Raw genomic sequence first — 26,900 nt, forward strand, 5'->3', positions numbered from 1 at the left:
AAAAAAAAAAAAAAAAAATGAACAAAATTTTTTTTTAAAAATCAATTATTTTGTTAAGACAAGCAGAAAGTTCTTTGAATCATTTAAATCGGACGCTTAGTTCTCTCAAAAACTGCCATTTTACATATTAGCTCCGTATCTTTGAAATGGCTGGGCTGCCTTTGCCAAAAACTAATAACACTTCTCTCAATCATTACTAATTGAATGTTTTTTAGATCATTCAAATCGGATACTCCGTTCGCTCAAAATTTCGATTTCTATTTTCTGCACTGCACCTTTGCTCCGTATCTCCGAAACAGCTAGACCTGCCTTTGCCAAAACTAATCAGCTCTTTTCCGAATCAATAGGATCGAATGTTTTTTGACCATTCAAATCGGTGATCCGTGCGCCCTAAAACGTGACTGGAAATTGTATCCACACATACATACACACAACACACATACACACACACACACACACACACATCCATTTTTTCTGAGGTATGCCAAAACGTTCAGAAACCTTCAAAACGTCGAGAAATGTAAAAATTTTCAATTCCGATTTTCGGCCCATTACAATAACTTACCCTACGGGAAGTTAAAATTTTGACAATCAGACACTCCAGACCCGCGAAATTTAATTATTAGTAATTCCGGGTACTTTTTGAACAGACCTCGTATATATATATATATATATATATATATATATTATTTACAATATGTTCAAAAAGCTTTAAAAAGTTAAGTTAATAACGCCTATTACGAAATTAATACTTTTGAACAACACGTTGCTTGGCCTCCTATTTTCAAAAAAACAAAAGCTTCGTCGTGCTTTTGATACGTCACGATTGAGTTCTATTTATCTAAATGTAATTAATTGTTATTGAAAATGAATTAAATTTATAAAAACATACATATAAATATTTACATAGATGTATACTTATCTATTTTTAAAATCTATATCAATATAATCAGTATATTTTGAAATGCAGAGTCTTCGAGAAATTTAATTATGGATTTTTTTTTGAAAAAATATACGTAGCATAAATTATTCAAACAATATACTTAGCAATAATAAATCGTTAGTAGAAAATATAATTGCGACAGATATACTAACTTACGTCCAGGTGATCTTCAGGAACTCGAACTTCACCACACATTGTCACAGGTCGACAAGCAGATATGCAATGCGTATGTGAACCCTTCACGAAAACTTGACTAGATATACATTTCCTGAAAACAATTAATAGATTTACCATCACTATTAATATTTATATATAGTTACTATGAACTTTTTAATAATATTGTGTCCAAAAATTAATTAAACTCGAAGTGTCTGATATCGCGCCTTAACACAAATTGTGGAACTTCCCCTACCATAATTAAATATTCGAAAAATAAAAATAATCAGCAATTAATAAAAATCAATCAATGATTGGTAATAGCTATTAACATCCTGTCGGATAGGTTATAGTAATCGCAAAACAATCGATGTTTTGTAACAATTTATTTCATTAATCTTAACTGTAGGTCTATTTACAAATAATATAAAAATACAGTAAATTAAAAATAAAACGAAACAGCGTAAAAATAAAACTAGTCGTGCATGGAAATTTAAAATTTTAGAACCAAAATTAAAATCCGAATCATTTTTGATATTAAAAAAATATTTTGGAAGTTCAGAATTTCTATACAAAAAAAACCACATACATCATTTTTTATGAGGTATGCCAAAATGTTCAGAAACCTCTGAATCGTGAAAATATGCAAAAATTTTCACTTTCGATTTTTGTACGATTACAGTAATATCATATTTATTATTGTAATCGTCTTATTATTTATATCTTCAAAAAGCTTGAACGGCCTTATTTTTCACGACATATTTTGAGTAAAAAGCTACTTTCCCAATAAAATCAGTTGTTAATTTGTTCCTAAATAAATGTTTACTCAAAGCTCTGTACTGTTTAAAATTTCGATCAATTTGATCTTCACCCAACGATCTTTGCGGAAATAAAGCAGAATAAAAACTTTTAAAACAGAAAAAAAGTTCTTGTTCAAATAACCGGGCGTGGTAGATAATGGTTTACATTAAGTATTATTCAAAATATTGAAAACTGATTTAAGAATGAATTGATTATTACGAGAAGCTCCGACCGTCACACTTGCAAAAACAATGCAATTATAGATGTTTCTTCAATTCATACTGCCATTGGTAAAGTGTTAAAGATAATAAAAAAAATTAAACATCAATTCAAAATATTAAGCAACATTTTTATGTAAAATTACTATTTACAGTAACATATAATATATAGTTTAAATTCATACCTGTTTAATCTAATAACACCCTTTGTTTCACGAACCATAAGAGCATTTTGCCAAAACTGCACCGCTTCTGGCAATATTGTATTCTGAAAACATATAAATAATATTTTATTTCTTAGTGATATTTATTTATATTTAATACATATATTAGTATCAAAAATATTAAATGAAATTCCTTAGCAAAATGAAAAATTAATTAGGCAACTAAAAAAACGACAAACTACGACGTATGGCATCGTACCTTAAGGCAAATTGCTGGAACTTCCCGTACCGTAACGAAATGTTCGAGGAATACTGAAGGTTTGAAATAGATTATAATAAATATTGTAACATTGTCTGATATTTATAAGAATTATATAAACTGAATTGCAAAGTTGAAATTATTTGTTTAAAGTATATTAGAACTATAGTCAGAATTGAAAATAAAATCTGAATTATTTTCGATATACAAAGAAATTTTTTTTTTGGAAAAAAAAAATTGAAAAAAAAAATTTAAACAAAATTTTTTTTTTGCAAAATCAATTATTTTGTTAAGACAAGCAGAAAGTTTTTTGAATCATTTAAATCGGACGCTTAGTTCTCTCAAAAACTGCCGTTTTTTGCACATTTAGCTCCGTATCTTCGAAATGGCTGGGCCTGCCTTTACCAAAACACTTCTCCCAATTATTACTAATTGAATGTTTTTTAGATCATTCAAATCGGATGCTCCGTTCTCTCAAAAACTCGATTTCTATTTTCTGCACTCTTTGCTCTTTATCTCCGTAACTGCTGGACCTGCCTTTGCCAAAACTAATCAGCACATCTCCCTATCAATAGGAATCGAATGTTTTTTAACCATTTAAATCGGTTGATCCGTGTGCCCGAAAACGTGACCGAAAAATTGTATCCATACATACATACATACACACACATCCATTATTTCTGAGGTATGCCAAAATGTTCAGAAACCTTCAAAACGTCGAGAGATGCAAAAATTTTCATTTTCGATTTTCGGCCCATTACAATAATTTACCCTACGAGAAGTTAATTATAATGTTGATCAAACGGGCTCGTACGAATCATGTAGCACATTTGTTTTTGATTGGCAGCGTCCAGGTGCCAGAAAACAACTATCATAAATAATATTTCAACAAAATGCTACGGTTTGCCGACAATCTGAAAAGGTAGGTATACGAATAACCAATGAGTAATGAATGTCCACAGGTACACAGCATAGTCTAAATATCAGGATGCATTTCAGCAGGAAAACGGGGTTCGAAGAATACGAAAATTGTCCCGTCCATGGGCCAAAATGATGATTAACATTTTATATAATATAATCTACAAGAAGTACATCCCATTCAGATCTCCACCGAAAGTTGAAATTGAAATGCGGTCGATTTGACCTTAAAATAAGTTAAAGAACATCAAAGGTAAATCCGCATAGAGAAGTTTTGCAGCCTTCATTCCGAAAGTGGCAAGTCCAAAATAGTAAAAGCAATTCTGGCAAGGTATAGAACAGTAAAAAGTTGTTGAATATGAGTATAGAGAGAATAATGAGCACAAGATTGAAAGCATATCAGTGGGAATCAAAGAATGCTCATAGCGCAGGACTACAACCCAAATTCGATCTTTGACGAGTTGGAAGACGAGAAAAAAATTATCTTGGTGATTATAAAAGATATCAACGGACTCGTTGTGATTGCTGCAGATAGAAGTTAACATATAGCGCAGATAGTACCTCATGAATATAAACCAAATCTTAAAACCAAACTAAAAATATCAAAATTTTAGTAAGTTCGATAAGACCATGATATATATTGCCAAAATCTTCCATAAAAATCAGCTTAATTTTTTTTTAAACAGTTAATTACAAGAAAACGGCTCGGTAGATTTTCACCTAAAACTAATCAGTATCATTCCCAACTAATATCTTACGAACAATTTTTAAAATCGATTTAGAATTGCGGGCTAAAACGTGAAATTTTTTTTTTCACTTTTCTGCGAATTACAAAGAAACGGCTCGGCCGATCGTCGCACAAAATTGGAAAATTCCTCCTCATCCAGATACATCGAATGGCTTTTAAATTTTTGAAATAGGTCCAGCCATTTTTGAGAAAACGTCGATTTACAGCAAAAAATCTGTTCATATAGACATACCCACACACATACTTATTCCAAATTTGGTCTCATTCGATTCAGAATGGCTTGAAACGTCGAGAAAGCATAAAATTAGCGAATCGAATTTTTTGATAAAAACATAAACTTCTCCTTCGGGAAGTTAAAAATTAAAATTGATCGAAAAAACAAAAAAAAAATCTTCGTGGTATCAAAACCCCTACCACTTGGTTTCAATCAAAATATCCGAAAACCTGTCCAGGGATATACCTAACAGCCTTATAGATGTAAATATCCTGTCTCGGGACGTACTTAACAGCCTTATACATAGATGTAAATATTTTATTTTTACTTACATTTATTAAGTCAAACTTCTCAGTGTCCAACCTAAAACAAAAATTACCAATTTAGTAAAATCAATCATATCCATTTTCATACTAATATCAGTAATAATTAAAATTTCGGAAAATTCTTCGAACTTAATTAATGAGAAAATAGTACATAATTATCTACACAATACATATTTTTCAATCTCAATAATTTAATTGCGTTGCTTCAATAACTTAATTGAAGCGAAATGTGTGTACGATAGCAAAAATGGAAAATGAAAATTTTTATATATCTTAGAGTTTCAGAAAATTTTGAACATTTTGGCATACCTTAGAAAAAATTGATGTATGGCGGATCGATTTAAAGGTCACTTAAGCACATATGATTTTCGGATACTAGGGATCAAAATAAGATGCTTTGCATGAAATGAATTCTGATGTCCCGTACGTTGACCCAAAAATAAGGGTTGAATGTTGAAAAACCGCTCAGGGAAGGTCCCAGTGGATGAACCTGGGGCATGGGTGAATCGGCTTTCCACAGTTAGTGGGGGTCGGTCGTACATTTGGACGCGATTGGGGCACTCTAAATGGACTTTTTCAAATTTCGACCCTTATAATGTGTGCCTACCTAAGCGACTTTTTTTGACCCATACAAATCGACCCGCTCTAATGTGTATGTGTGTGTACCACAAAATTTTGTAATATTACGTTGATAATGAAATCTATATATCTTCATGGTACAGAATTTTGTACACGGTGTGCAGACATTAAGCATGATTGTTCTTAAGGGTCTAAAAAAATTAAAAACTTGATAATCAAGATAGAAAATATAAAATATTATTTACTTTATACGTAATTCTTATTATATCACACCGAAATTAATTCTTAAGTGTTTTTTCCAATTTAGAGGCCGTTTAAAAGTTTTTAGGTATTTCCACGGGATTGAAAATGATTTTATTGCAAGGTAAATGTATTAAAAAATACTTTACAATTGTATCCTTTAATATTAAAAACGTTTTCTAGCGATAAAATGGCTCAATGTCCATTCATTCATTAAAGGGTGGCAAACACCCCTCCCACCCCTTCTAGTGGTGGCGGCGGAGTCTAAACTGTTCACTTTTGAACTTAAGGGTAAGATTAGCCTATTTCCAAAATTTCATGCAAATCGGAGCACAGTAAAAAAATAACAGGTTACACCCTTTCTTCCTCTTCATTTACTGCACTAATAAACTAAATTGCAGAGGTAAAATTATTCATTTAAAGTATATATGTGAGCTTTAAAATTTGAGCTAAAATTAAAATTAAAATCCAAATTATTTTAGATATTCAAAAAATATTATTTCATGTAAATTAAAAAAAAAAGAAATTTTGGCCAAAAAATGCCTTTGAAATGTAAAGATATGCGAACATTATTATCAATTTCAATTCACGAGAAGTAAACTAGAGATTGCAAATAAATACTTTGATATCAAGAACAATAATGCGTTTTTTTTATAAATCAATATAAATTTTATAATTTAAGATATTTTTGGTTCTTCGCGTTGCCAATGTTAGATCTCCAATTTAATTAATGTGACTATATTGCCTTTCCGCTACAAAGAAGAAGATATATCGAATTGAATGGTTGGATTGCTGTGCCATTTGAACAAAATAATGTTTTTGCGAAACCAGAATTCAATCGAACATAAATGATGTATAGTGTGACAGTTTTTAAATAAAATATCTGCATCGTTTAAAATTATATTCACATAGTTAATATTCATCTGTAAGGATACCGCGTGTATTGCAATATACCGCATTCCCAATTTCTAAGATTATGTTCGATTTTAGGATTCTTTTATGTTTTTTGCATTTGTCTATTATAATCAATATGATTTTGATTCTTACTGAAAAATTCTTCTAAGATTCAAATATGCAGTTCATCCACTTATTTATTTTATTTCTTAACAAGTGTTAATCAAGAACTAATCAAAAACTTGATAAGTGTAGTCATATAAGATTAAAAGTGTAATAAAACTTGCTCTATTCTTCAGATATTATCTTTTTTACAGTTTTATTCTTTTCATTTATTGGAGATTGAGAATATATTATATTAAATATAAAGTTTTAGTTAATAAGACTTGCTCAGCTACTGCAACATAATACAATGCTTTTTAAATTTCACCATAAATTTATTCATATATATGTTATAGCGTGATTCTGTTTGTTTGTATAATACAGAGAAACGCTTTTTAGATTTTGTATTAGAAACTATAAAGCTCATTTTCATCAACTTCAATATATATCTTATATATAAAATTCTTCTGTAACTATGTATGAATGGTTAATCCTCCAAAACTATAATTCGGATTTTCATGAATCTACCTGAAGTTTGTTCGGGAAATTTTCTAGAATTTTTCGATTCATAGAAATATAGTTAGATTGTAGAAATAAATGGAAAAAATTACAAAAAAACGCTTATCATTGTTTGTTCTTGAAAATATTTAAGGCATGGTTTGACATTAAAACAAATGAAGACTGTCATTTGCCAAACATTTCATTCACTTATAGGCTAAGACAATATTAAAATATAATATATTTATGATTATGAATAAGAAAAATGTAATGACTACATTATTATTGCCAAAAAGCAGCTGAGATGTGCCAAAAATTGAAATAATAAGAGATTTACAGTCAACATCTGACAGGTGATGCAGTCTGCGCATGCGTCTGTCAGTGATCGCACATCAAATTTAGCCTATAATTCACTTTGACTGATTATTATTTTTTAACTATTAAATGCAGTCGTGTTTTGCCTTACTTTACTAAATCACGATACAAAAATAATTTACTTATTCAAACAATTATTAAGAAGTTTCATTGTGTCAAAAATTCATATGTTTGGCATTGGATACGAAATATTTACCAAAGACAATGGAGCATTTTGGGTCTGAATATTTTTAATGTGCTCCAACTTACATGAAATTTTGAAATTAGGTTCATCTTACTCTCAAGTTTAAAAGTAAAAATAATTTAGAATCATTTGCCACTTCACGGGAGGATGACATCCCTTTTCAGTGGTGCAATTATATCTCTTTCTAACTAACGTCGGATATCGATAAAAAAACTAATTAGAAGAGAAAAATGTTTAATAATGTTTTTCAAAAAAGAAATTACTTTTCAAGTTACTGCGTACTAAAAATTTGTTGTTTTTTGCGTTTTTTAACGTTTTTTGCAAATATTTCTAGAAATATACATTTAAACGAAAATCATGTAATAAACAAAATTATATCAATTAAAATCCTAATAAATCGGTGCTCTATAAATTTTTCTAGGAACAATATTAGGCTAAATATGATAATGGGGTTTTATAGTGCTCAAAATAAGCTTTAAAATTACGCAATTACTTATTGCTCCACTCATTCAATTCGTTTAACAAACATATTCAGTTCACTTTCGAAAAAGAACAAAATAACTCTATCAGTTTCTTGGATATCAAAATCATTAAAAGCACAGACAACCGCATTCTCACTAACTGGTACCAAAAACCTACTTGGTCAGGTAGGTATTTAAATTTTCACTCCTATCATCCCTCTAGCATGAAAATTAATCATTAATCTAGTAGACCATTTGTTTATAGTACATTTGTTTTAAAGTCAAATCAAAATTTAATTCAGACCGCCTCAGAAACACAGTTTCTAATATATATTTATATATATGTTAAGTTTCAAAACCATTAAATAATAAAAAAGTGTAGCAAAAATCTGATAATTGTACATGTTGCTATTCAACTGAAATTAATTCAACTTTCTTATATACACAATTTTGATATGATATTAAATTATATATTATCATGCAGTAAAATTGCAATCTCATAATAGAATTTTATTATAACGCCTCACCTGTATACTGAATCATCATAAACCAAGACTATTCTAAGTGGTCTATCTATACTCCTTTTTCTTACAACGTGTTCTGGTTCGAGAAATACACCATGCACCACCTGAAAGTAATGAAAATACATTAATATAAAATTCAATCAACATTAAACAAAAACTTGTTATTTTTCTGTTGTTAAAACTGTAATTAGCAAATTTATTCAAGATGAAATCTTTAGACTTTTTAGTTTTTGTTTCTTAAATTTTTTTTTTTTTTTTTTTGTATTTATTTTTCATAGCAAGCTATATATATTAATTAATATTTTTAATCGCAAAAATAAGTAAATTTTGAAAGCTAAAATCATAATTATAAGTTACTAATAAATAAAAATTGATTAGTAATTAAAAACAATTGTTTTGAATATATTCAAATAGATTATTATAAACAGTATTGAGCAGGGCCGCAGGTCCGCGGGTAAAAAAGTCCACCACTGTGATCTCAAAAACCAGTAAAGTTAAGAATTTTTTATTAACAATATTTGAAAGTAGAGGGAAAATTATGTATAACCAGCCATCACCATGATTTATGACGTCGCCATCGGGAAATAAACAGCAATATTTAAAAATCCATAACAAAATTATTTTATTTCGTTGTCAGTTTTTTAATGTGAGCACTGTTATTTAATGTACAAGACCTCAATATAAATTTTAAGTATACGTTATTTAATTGTTCTAATAGATGTATTGTTAATTGTAAGTTAGATTCAACCGTTTTTTATATAACCTCTATAAAAGCCGTAAAAGAGGTGTAAAAATTTAAAAATAGCAAATAAAATAGGAAGTTAAGTTAACAATTTTACAAGACATAAAAAAATAGTTATTCCAACTCTGCTGATTAGTATTTGTAACAAAATACCAGATCTAGGTTATTTACAGTGTTATCTCTGTAAAACACGCTCTCATGGAGTTATATTTTGCATTGTTTAAATAATTTTATATTTAAAAATCCCTTCAAAATTGAAGTAAGACATTAGACCTGTTTGCCCCCTAAGCTGCCCAATTTACCCTGCCTATGAAGTAAAAAGGACCAGGTTACAAATTTTTGCAAAAAAACACATTTCCACTGTTAAAAGACAATTTCCACTGGATAAAGTAGCTGGAAAAGGAAAAGCTTATACTCAAAGTGAAGAAGAAGAAGATAAAAAAGAAGAAAAAAGAAGAAGAAGAAGATCAAGAAAAACAACACGAAAGAGCTGTAGAAACATTTGAAAATTATGACTCCTAAGAATAAAGTTAGTTGCTTTTTTATAATTACCGCCTTTATTTTTACCAGCCCAAATTCACAAATATTATTTTGCAAGTGTTCCAAAACTCGGATCGATGAAGACTTTTGAGATTCCTTTTATAATTGTATTTTAAACAATTTTGCCAAGTTACAGCTCATTATGAATTATAGTAACCTTAAATGCGTAAATTGACGGGGCTATTATCGAAGAACAAACAAAAAAACAAACTAGTGGGGTGTATGGCATCGTGCCTTAAGGCAAATTGCTGGAACTTCCCGTACCGTAACGAAATGTTCGAGGAATATTAAATGTTTTCAAATAGATTATTATGAATATTGTAACATTGTCTAATATTTATAAGAATTATATAAACTGAATTGCAAATTTAAAATTATTTGTTTAAGTTATATTAGAACTTTAGTCACAATAAAAAAGAAATTTGAATTATTTTCGATATACAAAAAAAAAATCGGTTGATCCGTGCACCCGACTGGAAATTTGTATCCATACATACATACACACACACACACATCCATTTTTTCTGAGGTATGCCAAAACGTTCAGAAATCTTCAAAACATTACAATAACTATGGGAAGTTAATAATTCGGTTAGGGCGTGGGCTAGCACCAGGCTCGCTGGTTCAATTTCCGCTACGGCCAAGCCTGACATCAGGCAACTTTGATGTCAAATTTCCACTTGGGGTTATAGATCACAATATAATTCCAAGTGGAAATCGTCCTTCGTGGACATAGTTGCATACAACCACATGCACACTATTAGACATAAGAGCTAATAACCCCCACACCATTAGATATAAGAGCCAATAAAACCCCCACACTATTAGACATAAGAGCTAATAAAACCTCCACACTATTAGACATAAGAGCTAATAAAAATACCCACACATAGGAGAAAGATAACCGATGGGTTGCTTCTCATCTTCTCACCGTAGATCATAAGTCATACACACAAACAGCTCATAGAACAAGAAAGAAAAAAGAGTTCTGATTGCTGTATATAAAAAAAAAAATAAATAAAAAATAAAATAAAATGCGATAGTTATATAATTGCGTTTCATAACGTTTAAACAGCAAAGTAAAAATTATTTATTTCATAAAATTTTGGTTTATTTTTCTTTTTTTAATTTGATAGAATAGCTAGAAAAGTTTATTTGAACTCGAAAACAGAACTCTATCTATATTTCAGAGAAAACCGATGTCACCACTGCTGTCCGGTATTCTATGTGAAACTTCCTGGATATAAAGACAGAACCATAACCATTAGTCTACGGAAACTTAATTATTCAAATAACCGATTTCAGGAGAGATTAACTTTGCGGTTGATGGAGAACCACGAGATTCTAAAATTCAACAATTAAAATATCACGGCGGTAATGGTAATTTTAAAAGTATTGCATTCATTTAAGATCCCAAATTATTATTTTGTTAACAGATACACCTTTAGCTAACAAGTTTTAAAACTTAGAAAATTGTTTCATACGTTTGCCATCGATATGCCTGCTTAAATTAAACAAAACGCCACACATAAATTCATCTAAATAAAACATTAAGTTTAATAAACATATTCATTATATGTAATAATTGAAATTAAGTTGGGCAACCAACTATATATATATATATATATATATATATATATATATATATATATATATAACTTTTCATTGTGTTTACTTTAAACCGACAATACCAGAAAACTATTACGGATTACATAACATGCAGATATATTTACTTCTATTGTTCATATTGTACGCAGGTCTTACATTTACAGTGATAAATGGAATGACCTCATTCTTTTTCAAAGACATTTCTAAACGGAGGAATGCTGTCCAAGGCATCCACAAACAATAATAGACGTATTAATTATCGTTCAAAAGAGCAACATTCCCGGACAATAGTACATTTTTCGACCAGAGTTTAGCTGTTTTGTTTATAGATTTGTAATATATTTTTTCAAAACTTCTGAAACTGAACAACCTTTTTGCAGTGGAAAAAAATGTACGAAATGAGTTTGAGGCGAAAAAAATGTAAGAAATGAGTTTGAGGCGAAATGATTGAATAATTAAAGCTTGTACAAAATTAATAAATCTTATATATTTTTCCACATACTAGTGAACTCATTGCATGGCACATATAATACAACAAAGTTTTAATTGCGTCAAGTTACGACCGTTGATGAACCCGTTTTCGATATCATTTTGTCTAGAATTGAATCAGAAAGCTGGTACTTTCCGTACCGAGAATTAAAACTATAAAAAAGCTTCAAAACTCTTTGAAAACTTTGAAAAAAATTAATTTTTGGAAATGTTGGAATTTTTGAAAAATTTCTTTTTTTTATTGTGAATGAAAGTTTCGAATATTTTTCAAATCAATAGCGCTGTGTAGTTCCTTGAGGAACGAAATATCGAAACGCGTAAGCGCTGCATCTGGGTCTAATCCGTATAAACATTGGTACGAAGCCCATAAAAATGTAAACAAAATTTATACTTATTACAAAACTCTCTATAAAATATCTGATAATTTGATGGACTTATATCTAATGATCATTATTCATCGCGAAATAGTATTTTTTTACTTTTTTTATTTGGTTTTCGAAATCGCTGGACATGGTTTCCCAAAAATTTAGTTGTTCGTTTCGTTAATATAAATAAAATATATTTTAAATCATTCAAATCGGACATTCCCTTCTCTCAAAAACCGAATAACCACTTTTGGCGGTTGTTGCCCAGTATCTTCGCAACGGTCAAACCTGACTTTGCCGAAAACTAATCAGCACGTCTCCCCATTAACACGGATCGAATGTTTTATGAATTATTTTAAATCGGATGATCCAAGTTCCCAAATCGGCGACGAAAGTACGCATACATACACACACATGCACAACATACATGCATCCATTTTTGTTAAAGTTAATTGGTTAAGATAAAATGGTCAGGAACGTTTGAAACGTAAAGGTATATAAAAAAAATATTTTTGTTTTTTTGCGATTAATATAACTTAATCTACGGAAAGTTGAAATTGACAAGATTGAAAATTGTTGAATACACTACATTTCCAAAGTTTTTAATAATTTTGTTTCAATATAAAGTTAGATCCAATCTGAAAAGCCTTCAAATATTAAAAAAGTATAGTTATATATGAATACGAGTATAGATATGTAAGTAAATAAAGTAGCTGTTGCTCATAAGTCTATTATATCATATACATTTGTTTATTAATTTATAACAATTAAAGTTAGTTAGTTTGTCTCAATAATAATACATATTAAAATTTAATAGTTTTTGTTTTATTTGATAAAGAAAATTGCATTTTCTATTTTAATTTTAATTTCACGTTGTATCTTTTCTAGTAATTCTAAATCTACGAGCACAAACATTAGAAAATGTCTAATTAGGTGTAATGTATATAAGTGAATGCGTTTTATTGGGTTTTGGCCATGTAAATTGAGTACCACACGCAGATAATCATTAACGACACTAAAGTTTGAATGAAAAATTAATTTTTCTATTTATGTAAACAAATTAAAATTACTTTTAATCGGTTTCTTTCGAAAAAGAGATATCAATAACAACTACATTTCGAGATTTACAAAAAAATCTACAATAAACATAATAATCTGAACAAACAATAAGTTTCATTGCATGTTAAATATCAAGATCTGTTTCACCAGGGTGGGTGTGGGATGTTCCAAGTGATGATCGTATTTCAGACTTCACCTCGATACCTTAACGTTCACTCTTATTCCGAAAAAATAACAGCACGATAAATTGCGTGATTCATAGTTACAAAGGTTATAGTGCTCACAGCGTAATGATACCCATGATACAAATATAACCGAGTCAGTGAGAGAACAACGAGACTTGCCCATTGCTGGTATGCAGACGTAGATGTTTCTATACTACTTTTTGAAATAAAAGAGCAAATAATATTATATACATAGAATAGTTATTTGTTGAATAATATTACATAATTCAAATGTACAGAGATGGCTCAATTTTGTGTCAGGTGTATAGTAAGGTTTTCTGATCCTTCGATGACGAACTCGTCGTAATTAAACATTCGAGGAACAAAAATAATCAATAAAAATGTATCAATGATTAATAACAATGGTTTTGAGTATTTTCTAATATGTATTATAAATACTTTAAATTTTATCATTCATATTTTATCCTGGATCAGGGGTCCCGGGTTCGATACCCACTTCGAGCAGCCTGTTGTCAGGCAGCAGCTACAACGATTCTCACTTGGAAATATAGATATCAATATGCTTCCAAGTGAAAACAGCCCTATACGGCATTATTATTACAACAATTGTAATAATAAAAAAAATCATAGAGATGAGACATCTGTTTGGGTCGCCATCTATAATAAAACAAACGTAGTTTGTAAGAAATTCATCACAACAGCTCTAGAACCCATAAGTTCTGGTCGCTGTAAAAAAGTTAAAAAAAAAAAATATTTTGCGATCGCACAAAAAACTATATAAGTTTACCAGATAAACATAACATAACAATCGTAGGTAAATGAGTAAGCTTTACAATTTTTGAAATTCAAAAACCTTATTTATATTTAGAAATTGCAAAAAAAATAGGTTTTGAAATTTTTGTTAAAAAGACTGAAATTATTCGAAAATAAATCGATTTATTTGTAGAATTTGAAATATCTGAAAATTTCGATTATGTGAAATTCTCAAATTTTGTAATTTTAACATCTTTTGAAAGTTTTGCGATTTAAATATAAAAAAAAATCAAAATTTTTTTTTTTTTTTGAACTGCTGGACCTGCCTTTCTCAAAACCTAATCATTTCATCACACAGTCAACACAAGCACAAAGTTTTTTGAATCATTTTAGTCAGATGATCGGTTCTCTCAAAAACTGGTCGATCATTTTTTGTACCCTTTATATGTCATAAACGGCTGTGGTATCTGTTGACCGTTTATAAATGTGATGTAGACTGATTTTTGGTCGCTGATTCGTAATCTCCTAAATCATAATTTTATGCCATGTTTCTATCATTAGAATGCGAAGCTGCAGAAGTTCGGATGCTATTTTAGAGTCTTCATGCTTGAATATCATGCATATGTCATCTGCAAATGTAGCAATTTCAGTATCTGAAGAATTCGGTATAGCAGATGTAAATATGAGAAATGGTATAGGGCCTAGCAGGCTACCTTGTGGAACACCAGAGTTAATATTTCTGGGAGATGAGTTGCTAGACTAATGTAGAATTTTTTGTCAGTAAGATATGATTTTAATATTGAGGATAATTGTGCAGGTAAATTATTCTTTAATTTATGAAGTTATCCGGCATGCTAAAGCTTGTCAATAGCTTGGGATATGTCAAGGAAACTAGTTGGTTTGGTATTTAGCCTTGAGGCAAGTTACATGAACTTCCCGATATGTGTAAATAATCGACTTAATCACTAAAAAATAAATAAATTTATGAGTGATTAAAAGTATTCCGAGTGGATTTATTACACATAATTGAAAACGAACGAACACGTTAATCGGCGTATTTTCTAAAAGCAAATTTTCAAATTCAATAATTTTTTATTTGAACCAGTTTCCGCAAGATTTATTACGTTTATTAAGGCCAAGTACTCTATCGTTATACCAAGTGAATCGTCTAATTTTAATTTTAACAAACGTCAAAAAAGCTACTAATTTTCTCAAACTTTTATGAATTCTTAAAATTAAACTACTTGTCGTAAGACCGTAATAATTCAGTAAGTTCTATAAGACCATGGTATATATCGCCAAAAAAGTTCCATAAACATCGTCTTAATTTTTTTTTCAACAGTTAATTTCAAGAAAACGGCTCGGTAGATTTTCACCTAAAACTAATCAGTATCATTACCAACTAACATCTTGCAAACAGTTTTTGATTTTTTAAAATCGTTTCGGTAGAATGAGTTTAAATGTGGACGAAAAGTTTAACACTTTTTTTCAAATTTCAAAGAGACGGCTCGGTCAAATAATGAGATGGCAGCAGTGGAATTCGAATTCTCATTCAACACGTGTTCTTAATATTTGATTCTGTCTGTATCAACTAGGCTAGTATAACATAATAATATATGGCAGCGGTGGGATTCGACCCCACGCCTCCGAAGAGACTGGTGCCTAAAACCAGCGCCTTAGACCGCTCGGCCACGCTACCTCTCATTTAACTCATGTTCTTAATATTTGATTATCTCTGTATCAACGAGGCTAGTATAACACAATAAGATATGGCAGCGATGGGATTCGAACCCACACCTCCGAAGAGACTGGTGCCCAAAACCAGCGCCATAGACCGCTCAGCCACGCTACCTCTCATTTAACACATGTTCTTAATATTTGATTATCTCTGTATTAACTAGGTTAGTATAACATAATAAGATATGGCAGCGGTGGGATTCGAACCCACGCCTCCGAAGAGACTGGTACCTGAAACCAGCGCCTTAGACCGCTCGGCCACGCTACCTCTAAATGCACACCTTTACATAATAAAAAAAATAAATCTGCCACATCTGCTCGTGTACAAAGTAGTACATAATGAAATATCTGCCACATCTAGTCTTGCGCAAATCAATACATAATAAAATATAGCAGCGGTGGGATTCGAACCCACGCCTCCAAAGAGACCAGCGCCTTAGACCACTCGGCCACGCTACCTACCAATACACACCTCTACCTAATAAAAGATTACATCTGCCACATATAGTCGTGTACAAAGAAGTACATAATAAAATTGGTAATATCTGACACAACTAGTCTTGCACAAATCAATACATAATATTTTTTTAAAAATTCTCCGAAGAGACTGGTGCCTAACACCAACGCCTTAGACCGCTCGGCCAAGCCTCTTACTCTACACATGTTGTTAATATTTGATTATCTCTGTATCAATTAGACTAGTATAACATAATGAGATATGGCAGCAGTGGAATTCGAATTCTCTTTCAACACATGTTCTTAATATTTGATTCTCTCTGTATCAACTAGGCTATTATAACATAATAATACATTGCAGCGGAGGGATTCGAACCCACGCCTCCGAAGAGACTGGTGGCTAAAACCAGCGCCTTAGACCGCTCGGCGACGCTACCTCTCATTTAACATGTTCATGTTCTTAATATTTGATTATCTCTGTATCAAAGAGGCTAATATAACATAATAAGACATGGCAGCGGTGGGATTCAAACCCACGCCTCCGAAGAGACTGGTGCCTTAAACCAGCGCCTTAGACCGCTCGGCCACGCTACCCCGTGTTTAACACATGTTCTTAATATTTGATTATCTCTGTATCAACGAGGCTAATATAACATAATAGGACATGGCAGCGGTGGGATTCGAACCCACGCCTCCGAAGAGACTGGTACCTGAAACCAGCGCCTTAGACCGCTCGGCCACGCTACCTCTGAATGCAGACCTTTACATAATAAAAAAATATATCTGCCACATTTAGTCGTGTACAAAGTAGTACATAATAAAATTGATTATATCTGCCACATCTAGTCTTGCGCAAATCAATACATAATAAAATATGGCAGCGGTGGGATTCGAACCCACGCCTCCGAAGAGACTGGTGCCTAAAACCAGCGCCTTAGACCGCTCGGCCACGCTACCTCTCATTCAACACATGTTCTTAATATTTGATTATCTCTGTATTGACTAGGTTAGTATAACATAATAAGATATGGCAGCGGTGGGATTCGAACCCACGCCTCCGAAGAGACTGGTACCTGAAACCAGCGCCTTAGACCGCTCGGCCACGCTACCTCTAAATGCACACCTTTACATAATAAAAAAAATAAATCTGCCACATCTGCTCGTGTACAAAGTAGTACATAATGAAATATCTGCCACATCTAGTCTTGCGCAAATCAATACATAATAAAATATAGCAGCGGTGGGATTCGAACCCACGCCTCCAAAGAGACCAGCGCCTTAGACCACTCGGCCACGCTACCTATCAATACACACCTCTACCTAATAAAAGATTACATCTGCCACATATAGTCGTGTACAAAGAAGTACATAATAAAATTGGTAATATCTGACACAACTAGTCTTGCACAAATCAATACATAATATTTTTTTAAAAATTCTCCGAAGAGACTGGTGCCTAACACCAACGCCTTAGACCGCTCGGCCAAGCCTCTTACTCTACACATGTTGTTAATATTTGATTATCTCTGTATCAATTAGACTAGTATAACATAATGAGATATGGCAGCAGTGGAATTCGAATTCTCTTTCAACACATGTTCTTAATATTTGATTCTCTCTGTATCAACTAGGCTATTATAACATAATAATACATTGCAGCGGAGGGATTCGAACCCACGCCTCCGAAGAGACTGGTGGCTAAAACCAGCGCCTTAGACCGCTCGGCGACGCTACCTCTCATTTAACATGTTCATGTTCTTAATATTTGATTATCTCTGTATCAAAGAGGCTAATATAACATAATAAGACATGGCAGCGGTGGGATTCAAACCCACGCCTCCGAAGAGACTGGTGCCTTAAACCAGCGCCTTAGACCGCTCGGCCACGCTACCCCGTGTTTAACACATGTTCTTAATATTTGATTATCTCTGTATCAACAAGGCTAATATAACATAATAGGACATGGCAGCGGTGGGATTCGAACCCACGCCTCCGAAGAGACTGGCACCTGAAACCAGCGCCTTAGACCGCTCGGCCACGCTACCTCTGAATGCACATCTTTACATAATAAAAAAATATATCTGCCACATCTAGTCGTGTACAAAGTAGTACATAATAAAATTGATTATATCTGCCACATCTAGTCTTGCGCAAATCAATACATAATAAAATATGGCAGCGGTGGGATTCGAACCCACGCCTCCGAAGAGACTGGTGCCTAAAACCAGCGCCTTAGACCGCTCGGCCACGCTACCTCGCATTTGACACATGTTCTTAATATTTGATTATCTCTATATCAACAAGGGTAGTATAAAATAATAACACATGTTTTTAATATTTGATTATCTCTGTATCAACAAGGCTAGTATAACCTAATAAGATATGGCAGCGGTGGAATTCGAACCCACGCCTCCGAAGAGACTGGTGCCTTAAACCAGCGCCTTAGACCGCTCGGCCACGCTACCAGTCAATACACACCTCTACCTAATAAAAGATTACATCTGCCACATATAGTCGTGTACAAAGTAGTACATAATAAAATTGATAATATCTGCCACATCTAGTCTTGCACAAATCAATGGCTTTTAAATTTTTGAAATCGGTCTAGCCGTTTCTGAGAAATCGTCGATTTACGGCAAAAAATCTGTTCACATACACATATACACACACACATATTTTTTTCCAAATTTGGTCTTATTCGATTCAGAATGGCTTGAAACATCGAGAAAACATAAAATTAGCGAATCGAATTATTTGATGAAAACATAAACTTCTCCTTCGGGAAGTTAACAAGCTGAGCAGTACTTCTCTTCACTTCATGTGTTCGACGATTCTATATGTTTGTTCTATGGTGGAGTGGAGCTTTCTAAAACCAAATTGATAATCCGGGATTATAGATTATCATGAAGTGTTGTTAGTACCTAAGCAGAGTTTCTCAAATATTTTGGAGAGGGGTGATAGTAAGCTTATAGGTCGGTTTGACTTCAGTAAACAAGGATCCTTATCTGTTTTAGGAAGTAGAATCACTTTAGCTATTTTCCACGTCTTAGGAAACACTTTTAATCTTAGGAGAGAGTTTTTGGTTGAAGATGTTAAAAAATTAACAAAATGAATTTTATATATTTTTTGCTTATATATGAAAGTTTTGTAAAGAAAACTTTCAAATTTTATGAAAAGAGATCTTGTAATAAACCTTCTTCTTGACAACTTTTCTTAAGGCAACTTAATGTATAACCGAGCTATTTTTGATATATTTTCATTGTTAGATTTTCTCTAATACTGATAATATTTTTTTAATGTAATGCTGCAATGCCGGGTTATGACTATTTTCACTTGGAATACATATATATATATATATATATATATATATATATATATGTGTGTGTGTGTGTATTGAACCTCTGAGTTTGAGAGCACAAAGATTTACACTATTAAAAAAATATTGGATTTATTTGTAGTTCAACAATTATAACAAAATTATATATTTATATATAGATAGGTACTCCCCGAACTGACTCGACGTCCTCTTCGTGAGGGGTGGGCAACGAATAGCTGGAAACAGCGAAATCGGCTAACCGAGTTAGCTGGTGTCGGGCAGCAGCGATATCAGTAATGACTGAAGGCACAGAGCAAATGATGCTCAAGATGGCTCCAGATCAAAAAGTCCGGAGCGGACAGACAAAGTAACAAATGAAGAAGTCCAAGAGAAGAGTGGGCGAAGAAAGGACTCTACTGAGCACAATTCTGAGAAGGAAAGGAAACTGGATCGGACCTCTTTTGCACAAAGAGTGCCCCCTACACGACGTCGTCGAGGGTAAAATAGAAGGAACAAAAGTAATGGGAAGAAGAAGAATGCAGACGATTCACGACTTACGCGAGAAGAGAAAATACAGGGAACTAAAAGCCGAAGCACATGATCAAGAAGCATGGAAACAAAAGTTTGGAAAGGAAAACACATGAAATTAAAAAAAATGGGAATAGTGGTAATGGGATGAAGGGCGAGAAAATCATTTGTTGTGGTGGCTCTCACACCATTGACCTGCCTTCGGGCAGACTACTATTATTGTATAGATAGGTAAATATAAAATGATGCAATGTTCAATAGAACAAAAAACATGGATAAAAACATATATATATATATATATATATATATATATACATATATATATATATATAAATGAATATGTATAAGATACTCTTGAACTAAATTGATATGCTTTTTTGTCATCGAACAATTCTTGGGCAATTATATTTCTCCAACCGTTACATTAAAATGTATGATTTGTAATATTAAAATGACCAGCACATTTCGCACCGAACTAGAAATTTGAATTCATTATATAATTATATCATATTAGCACATATCGAAATACATAATGTGCGCTTATCATGCGTCATAATTTTTGCAATAATAGCTATATTACTTTATTAAAAAACTTTTTCCATATGACTTCGCTATTACAAAATTAGAACAAAACTAGTAGTGTATGCATCGTGCCTTAAGGCAAATTGCTGGAACTATCCCTACCGTAACAAAATGATCGAAAAATATTAAATGTTTTCAAATAGATTATTATAAATACCGTAACATTTTCTAATATTGATAAGAATATAAACTGAATTACAAAGCTAAAATTATTTAATAAAAGTATTTAAGTGAGCTTCAGAACTTTAGCCAAAATTAAGATTATGAACTGAATTATTTTCGATATAATAAAAATTTTGGAAAAAAAATTGAAATAACAAGAAAATTTTTTTTTCCAAAAACAAGCAAAATGTTTTTTGGATAAAAATTAATCATATGTGTATCAGCACATCTCCCTCTCAATAGGAATCGAATGTTTTTTGAACCATTCAAATCGGTTGATTCGTGCGCCCGAAAACGTGAACGAAAAAATGCGGACACACAAAACACACACACACTGTTAACGCCTCATTCCCCAACCCTGGTCTAATAATTATATTTTATTATCTCCATGCAGGATAGCGACAATAAACCCTCATCCATCCCTTTCATTGTTACGCGTCCTGTCGCAAAATCAGTAATCCATTTTTCCTAGAATTTTTATCACCTGTCCCTAACTAGATCATCCTTATAATTCCAAGAAATTCGCACTACCTGTGTCCAGTTTAAATTCTTTGTATCATGCAATTTATCAACCAATACCTGATCGGTTGATAAATGTAATAACCACTGATTGGTTCCAAAATTGTAATGGGGTGTCCTTAACTCCACAAAATGGGCCAATCAGAAAAATATATAAAATTATAAAATCTACATAATTAAGTATCAACTTAAATTTCATATAGCTAAGATGAGTCGTAAATTAACACTCAAATCCAAAACATCTAATTCAAACCTCTATCTAATCATCTATAAATCTTAATATTTTAAATACACAATAATCAAACAGTTATTCAACATCTTTTATTTTTATTCAAACGGTCTGATATAGCCAACAACTAAATATATCTGGTCCTTCGGCAAAGTGCAAGTGTTCAATAGAGTTCGGCAGCATCCAGATAGATCACGAACTTCTTAAACACTTTGAACCTATCTCAACAAACACATTTTTTGGCCATTCAAACCGAATGGTCATTTTAATAAACATTTTTTGGTCCTATTCGAACCGGATCAACCAGTGAAAGTGAAACATTTTTTGGTCCCCATCGAACCGGATTAACCAGTGAAAGTGAAAGAAACAATCTAAACCTAAAACTTAGTGCACAGTGTATTATTTAAATCTTCATCTTCTAGCGTGATACACTGCATCGCATATTAAGTTAAAAACCTTTATCTAAAATCTAAAATCTAAAACTTAGTGCACAGTGTATTATTTAAATCTTCATCTTCTAGTGTAATACATTGCATCGCATATTAAGTTAAAAACCTTTATCTAAAATCTAAAATCTAAAACTTAGTGCACAGTGTATTATTTAAATCTTCATCTTCTAGTGTAATACATTGCATCGCATATCAAGTTAAAAACCTTTATCTAAAATCTAAAATCTAAAACTCATAGTGCACAGTGTAATTAGTTAAATAATCTTTTAACATAATACATTGCAACGCATGAACATTAATCTAAAATCTAAAATCTAAAACTTATAGTGCACAGTGTAATTAGTTAAATCATCTTTTAACATAATACATTGCATCGCATGAACGTTAATCTAAAATCAAATTTAAACAACGATTATATCAACAACAATTCAAACAATTAAATCAAACTAACATCAACATTAACAATAAATCTCAGTGTAAGTGCATTGTGTATTATCGTGAAACAACAAGAAGCAACTTAATTATAGCACAATAAAGCTGCAGCACATTATTAAGGAAACAACAGCTGAATCCAAATCAGCTCATGAGGAACAATTGCTGACACATGACGCGACAACACAAAGGTCAGTCTAATTTAAGCACTCCTTTTTCTTAATCCTTCCTATTCATTATCTTTACCTATCGTTATTTGAATTTTGCGTGGTAGATCTGTGTTAATATGGATTCTTTAGAAAATTTAAATATCAAAAAAGAGTTTATGAAATTTCGTTTGACGCAAATCCATAGCTTTTGTAAAAGAATAAGAGAAAATGAGAGTAGCAAGTTAGATATATCAGAGCTTAAACAAATATTAGAAATACTAAAACCTTCTTTGGATACCTTTCAAGAAATATTAATTCAAATTGCAAATCATTTTGATGACGAAGAGTACATTGACTTTTTGATAGATACAGAATTTTACGATTTCAATGATACTTATACTAAATGCTGTGTAATTTTAATAACAATTATTAAAACATTTAAAACAGATCCTAGCTCAAATAGTAGCCTTGGTGACAAATCATATCAAACAAACAATAATAAATTTGCTGTAATTAATTTACCTCATTTCGACGGTACAGATATTAACTGGTTACAGTTCTATAATTCATTCTATACAATTCATATTGACCCAAATATTAGCAATTCTCAAAAATATTCTTACCTAAAATCTTGCTTGAAAGGCGAAGCAGGTAACATAATCGATTCTTTACCTGCTACCGCGGACAACTACATAAATGTTTGGGAATTGCTAAAATCGCGGTACGAAAGTAAAACCATTATAGTAAACAATTACACAAAAACTTTAAACAACTATATTTCGATTCCATCTGAATCAATAACTCTCAATGAATCTAATAATAATAAATCTAAAAACGTTGTGCATCCTGAAACTATAAACGTCATTAAATCAGATACGGCAAAAAGAGGAACTACGTCGGTACTATTATTAGATTCTAATAATCAAATAATAAATCAATTAACAAATGAGAATATTACTCAATATCAAAAAAGCAATGTTATTAAAAACGTCTTCTGTAATCATAACTTATCAACTAAAGCTAATACGACAGAAGAACTAGTTTTAAATAAACAAAATCTAACAATTAACTTAAATCAAGCTAATTATAACGCTGAACATCTTGAACCTAAAAACAACATTAAATCAATTGCGGTAATGAAAGACACTACCTCAGCACCATTATCAGAATTCAATAATCAAATAAAACAAGTAACAAATAAGAATCTTACTCAATATCCAAAAAGCGATATTATTAAAAACATCTTTTGTGACGTTGACTCATCAACTAAAGTCAATGCAACAGAAAAACTTATTTTAAATGAACAAAATCTAACTACTAAACACAATCAAGCAAAATACAACGTAAATTATTCTAATGCTAACTATCAAAATCTTTTAAACAATCAGAATACTTGGCTTAATATCTGCGTTAAAACAATTACAACTTTAGCCAAGACAGGGTTTGAATTTAATTCTGAAAATATCACTATAAATCAAAAAATTAACAAAAAATCAATCTTAGCTGCAACAGTGCAAATATTCAATCTTATGATATTAAGAGATCGCCATAACTTTGTCCATAAAAAGTATAAAGCATATACATATTGGTTTGTGTGTTTTGTCACCAAAGCTATCGACATCGAAGTAATATACGATTTGATCGCGGAATCTTTTATATCAGCTTTAAAACAATTTACCGCAAACTCTAGCAAATCTCGCGAATCATTAACACAGATTGAAACAATATTAAATCTTAGACTATTATCTTTACAAGGTTTCAATCCAAATAATTACAATCCTTCAAACCTCTATCATCTCCTAATTGACAAACCAACATCAATCCTAAATCCTTGCGTGCTTGAAATCTCTGACAATATGCTATCAACTTCATCAGAGAACAAGGCAACATCATCAGAAGCGGTTGTGCAAGAAAACGCACAAAAACGCATCAAAACTTATTGTAAGCTAAATTCGGTAGTATGGTACTACTCCTCGATTAAATTCTAAAACCACTACGACCGCGATTAGGCATTATCACAAATCTGCACCCTAAGGACGGCATCATCATTCGAGTGGTAAAAGCAAAATTAAACAAAGACATTGTAAAATCTAATAACTAACTTTTGTGTGATTACATTGTGAAACAGTGAAAATGATCAATATTAAACATAAAAAACAATTTGTGTATTACCGAATAATCAAAAACTATCTGAAACATTAAATAATTATAGTGTGGTGAAGTGTCAATTATCAATAATCATGCGAAACATTTAGACATTTTAACGACTCTAGTGAAGTGTCAATACAATCATTTTGAACATTTGGACAATTTTAAAGACTCTAGTAAAGTGTCCGTGAATAATCTAACATTATATTCATAATCATTATCATTATCATTAATCAATCTATTATCAATATTATCATCATATGTCATGTGCTATCTATAAACTTTCAATACATTAACATTATTATAAGCAATGGCATAAAACTAGGATTAAGCAACGTTAAAAAATATTCATAATTAATTCCTCATAATTTTTTAAGTCCGGGGGCATGTTAACGCCTCATTCCCCAACCCTGGTCTAATAATTATATTTTATTATCTCCATGCAGGATAGCGACAATAAACCCTCATCCATCCCTTTCATTGTTACGCGTCCTGTCGCAAAATCAGTAATCCATTTTTCCTAGAATTTTTATCACCTGTCCCTAACTAGATCATCCTTATAATTCCAAGAAATTCGCACTACCTGTGTCCAGTTTAAATTCTTTGTATCATGCAATTTATCAACCAATACCTGATCGGTTGATAAATGTAATAACCACTGATTGGTTCCAAAATTGTAATGGGGTGTCCTTAACTCCACAAAATGGGCCAATCAGAAAAATATATAAAATTATAAAATCTACATAATTAAGTATCAACTTAAATTTCATATAGCTAAGATGAGTCGTAAATTAACACTCAAATCCAAAACATCTAATTCAAACCTCTATCTAATCATCTATAAATCTTAATATTTTAAATACACAATAATCAAACAGTTATTCAACATCTTTTATTTTTATTCAAACGGTCTGATATAGCCAACAACTAAATATATCTGGTCCTTCGGCAAAGTGCAAGTGTTCAATAGAGTTCGGCAGCATCCAGATAGATCACGAACTTCTTAAACACTTTGAACCTATCTCAACAAACACATTTTTTGGCCATTCAAACCGAATGGTCAATTTAATAAACACACACACATCCATTTTTTCTGAGGTATGCCAAAATGTTCAGAAACCTTCAAAACGTGAAGATATGCAAATAAATTCATTTTCGATTTTCGGCCCATTACTCTAACTTACCCTACGGGAAGTTATTTAGTACATATGTACCATTAATAATATACGCATATATATATATATATATATATATATATATTAACAAAGTCTAATAATCGGGCATAACATCAATAAAAAACATGAATTTCTTTCAAAAATTTATTTTAAATCCATACGTTTCGGCTATAATCCTAGCCTTCATATTATAGCCGAAACGTATGGATTTAAAATAAATTTTTGAAAGAAATTCATGTTTTTTATTGATGTTATGCCCGATTATTAGACTTTGTTAATACATATGTCAACATCAAATTCAGAATCATACAAAATATATATATATATATATATATATATATCTTGATAGTTATATATATATATATATATATATATATATTGTTATTGATTATATTATAGTTATATTGATATATATATATATATATATATATATATATATATATATATTGTTCGACGTTGAGATATATATATATATATATATATATATATATATATATATATACGATTTGGTCCAATAATCATAGTGAGTAGTTACTAGATATAGTGTAACTATATACCATATCTGAGATTAAATAAATAGTGCGAGGAAATTAGGTTACGGTAATTATGCTTAAGAAAGTTAAAAAAAACTGCAGATATTAATTGTTAAAATTAAAACACGAATTCATATGTG

General features: G+C 31.2%; 11 non-coding genes across 11 annotated transcripts; all 11 read right to left on the reverse strand.

Annotated features, from left to right (window-relative positions):
• Window positions 1-15,962: 15,962 nt before the first annotated feature.
• On the reverse strand, window positions 15,963-16,044 carry Trnal-uag. Its single transcript has one exon. It is a non-coding gene; the product is annotated as a tRNA-Leu (tRNA).
• Window positions 16,045-16,115: 71 nt separating this feature from the next.
• On the reverse strand, window positions 16,116-16,197 carry Trnap-ugg. Its single transcript has one exon. It is a non-coding gene; the product is annotated as a tRNA-Pro (tRNA).
• A 71-nt stretch (window positions 16,198-16,268) lies between these two features.
• Window positions 16,269-16,350, reverse strand: Trnal-cag. The gene has a single exon. It is a non-coding gene; the product is annotated as a tRNA-Leu (tRNA).
• Window positions 16,351-17,050: 700 nt separating this feature from the next.
• Window positions 17,051-17,132, reverse strand: Trnal-aag. Its single transcript has one exon. It is a non-coding gene; the product is annotated as a tRNA-Leu (tRNA).
• A 71-nt stretch (window positions 17,133-17,203) lies between these two features.
• Window positions 17,204-17,285, reverse strand: Trnal-cag. Its single transcript has one exon. It is a non-coding gene; the product is annotated as a tRNA-Leu (tRNA).
• Window positions 17,286-17,413: 128 nt separating this feature from the next.
• Trnal-uag lies at window positions 17,414-17,495 on the reverse strand. The gene has a single exon. It is a non-coding gene; the product is annotated as a tRNA-Leu (tRNA).
• Window positions 17,496-17,566: 71 nt separating this feature from the next.
• On the reverse strand, window positions 17,567-17,648 carry Trnal-cag. Its single transcript has one exon. It is a non-coding gene; the product is annotated as a tRNA-Leu (tRNA).
• A 700-nt stretch (window positions 17,649-18,348) lies between these two features.
• On the reverse strand, window positions 18,349-18,430 carry Trnal-aag. The gene has a single exon. It is a non-coding gene; the product is annotated as a tRNA-Leu (tRNA).
• A 71-nt stretch (window positions 18,431-18,501) lies between these two features.
• On the reverse strand, window positions 18,502-18,583 carry Trnal-cag. Its single transcript has one exon. It is a non-coding gene; the product is annotated as a tRNA-Leu (tRNA).
• A 128-nt stretch (window positions 18,584-18,711) lies between these two features.
• Window positions 18,712-18,793, reverse strand: Trnal-uag. Its single transcript has one exon. It is a non-coding gene; the product is annotated as a tRNA-Leu (tRNA).
• Window positions 18,794-18,921: 128 nt separating this feature from the next.
• Trnal-aag lies at window positions 18,922-19,003 on the reverse strand. The gene has a single exon. It is a non-coding gene; the product is annotated as a tRNA-Leu (tRNA).
• Window positions 19,004-26,900: the final 7,897 nt, after the last annotated feature.

This window comes from Ctenocephalides felis, unplaced genomic scaffold, assembly GCF_003426905.1.
Source record: "Ctenocephalides felis isolate EL2017-DRISC unplaced genomic scaffold, ASM342690v1 CF-g0.4_SCAFFOLD_01170, whole genome shotgun sequence".
In the NCBI taxonomy this organism is placed as follows: Eukaryota; Metazoa; Arthropoda; class Insecta; order Siphonaptera; family Pulicidae; genus Ctenocephalides; species Ctenocephalides felis.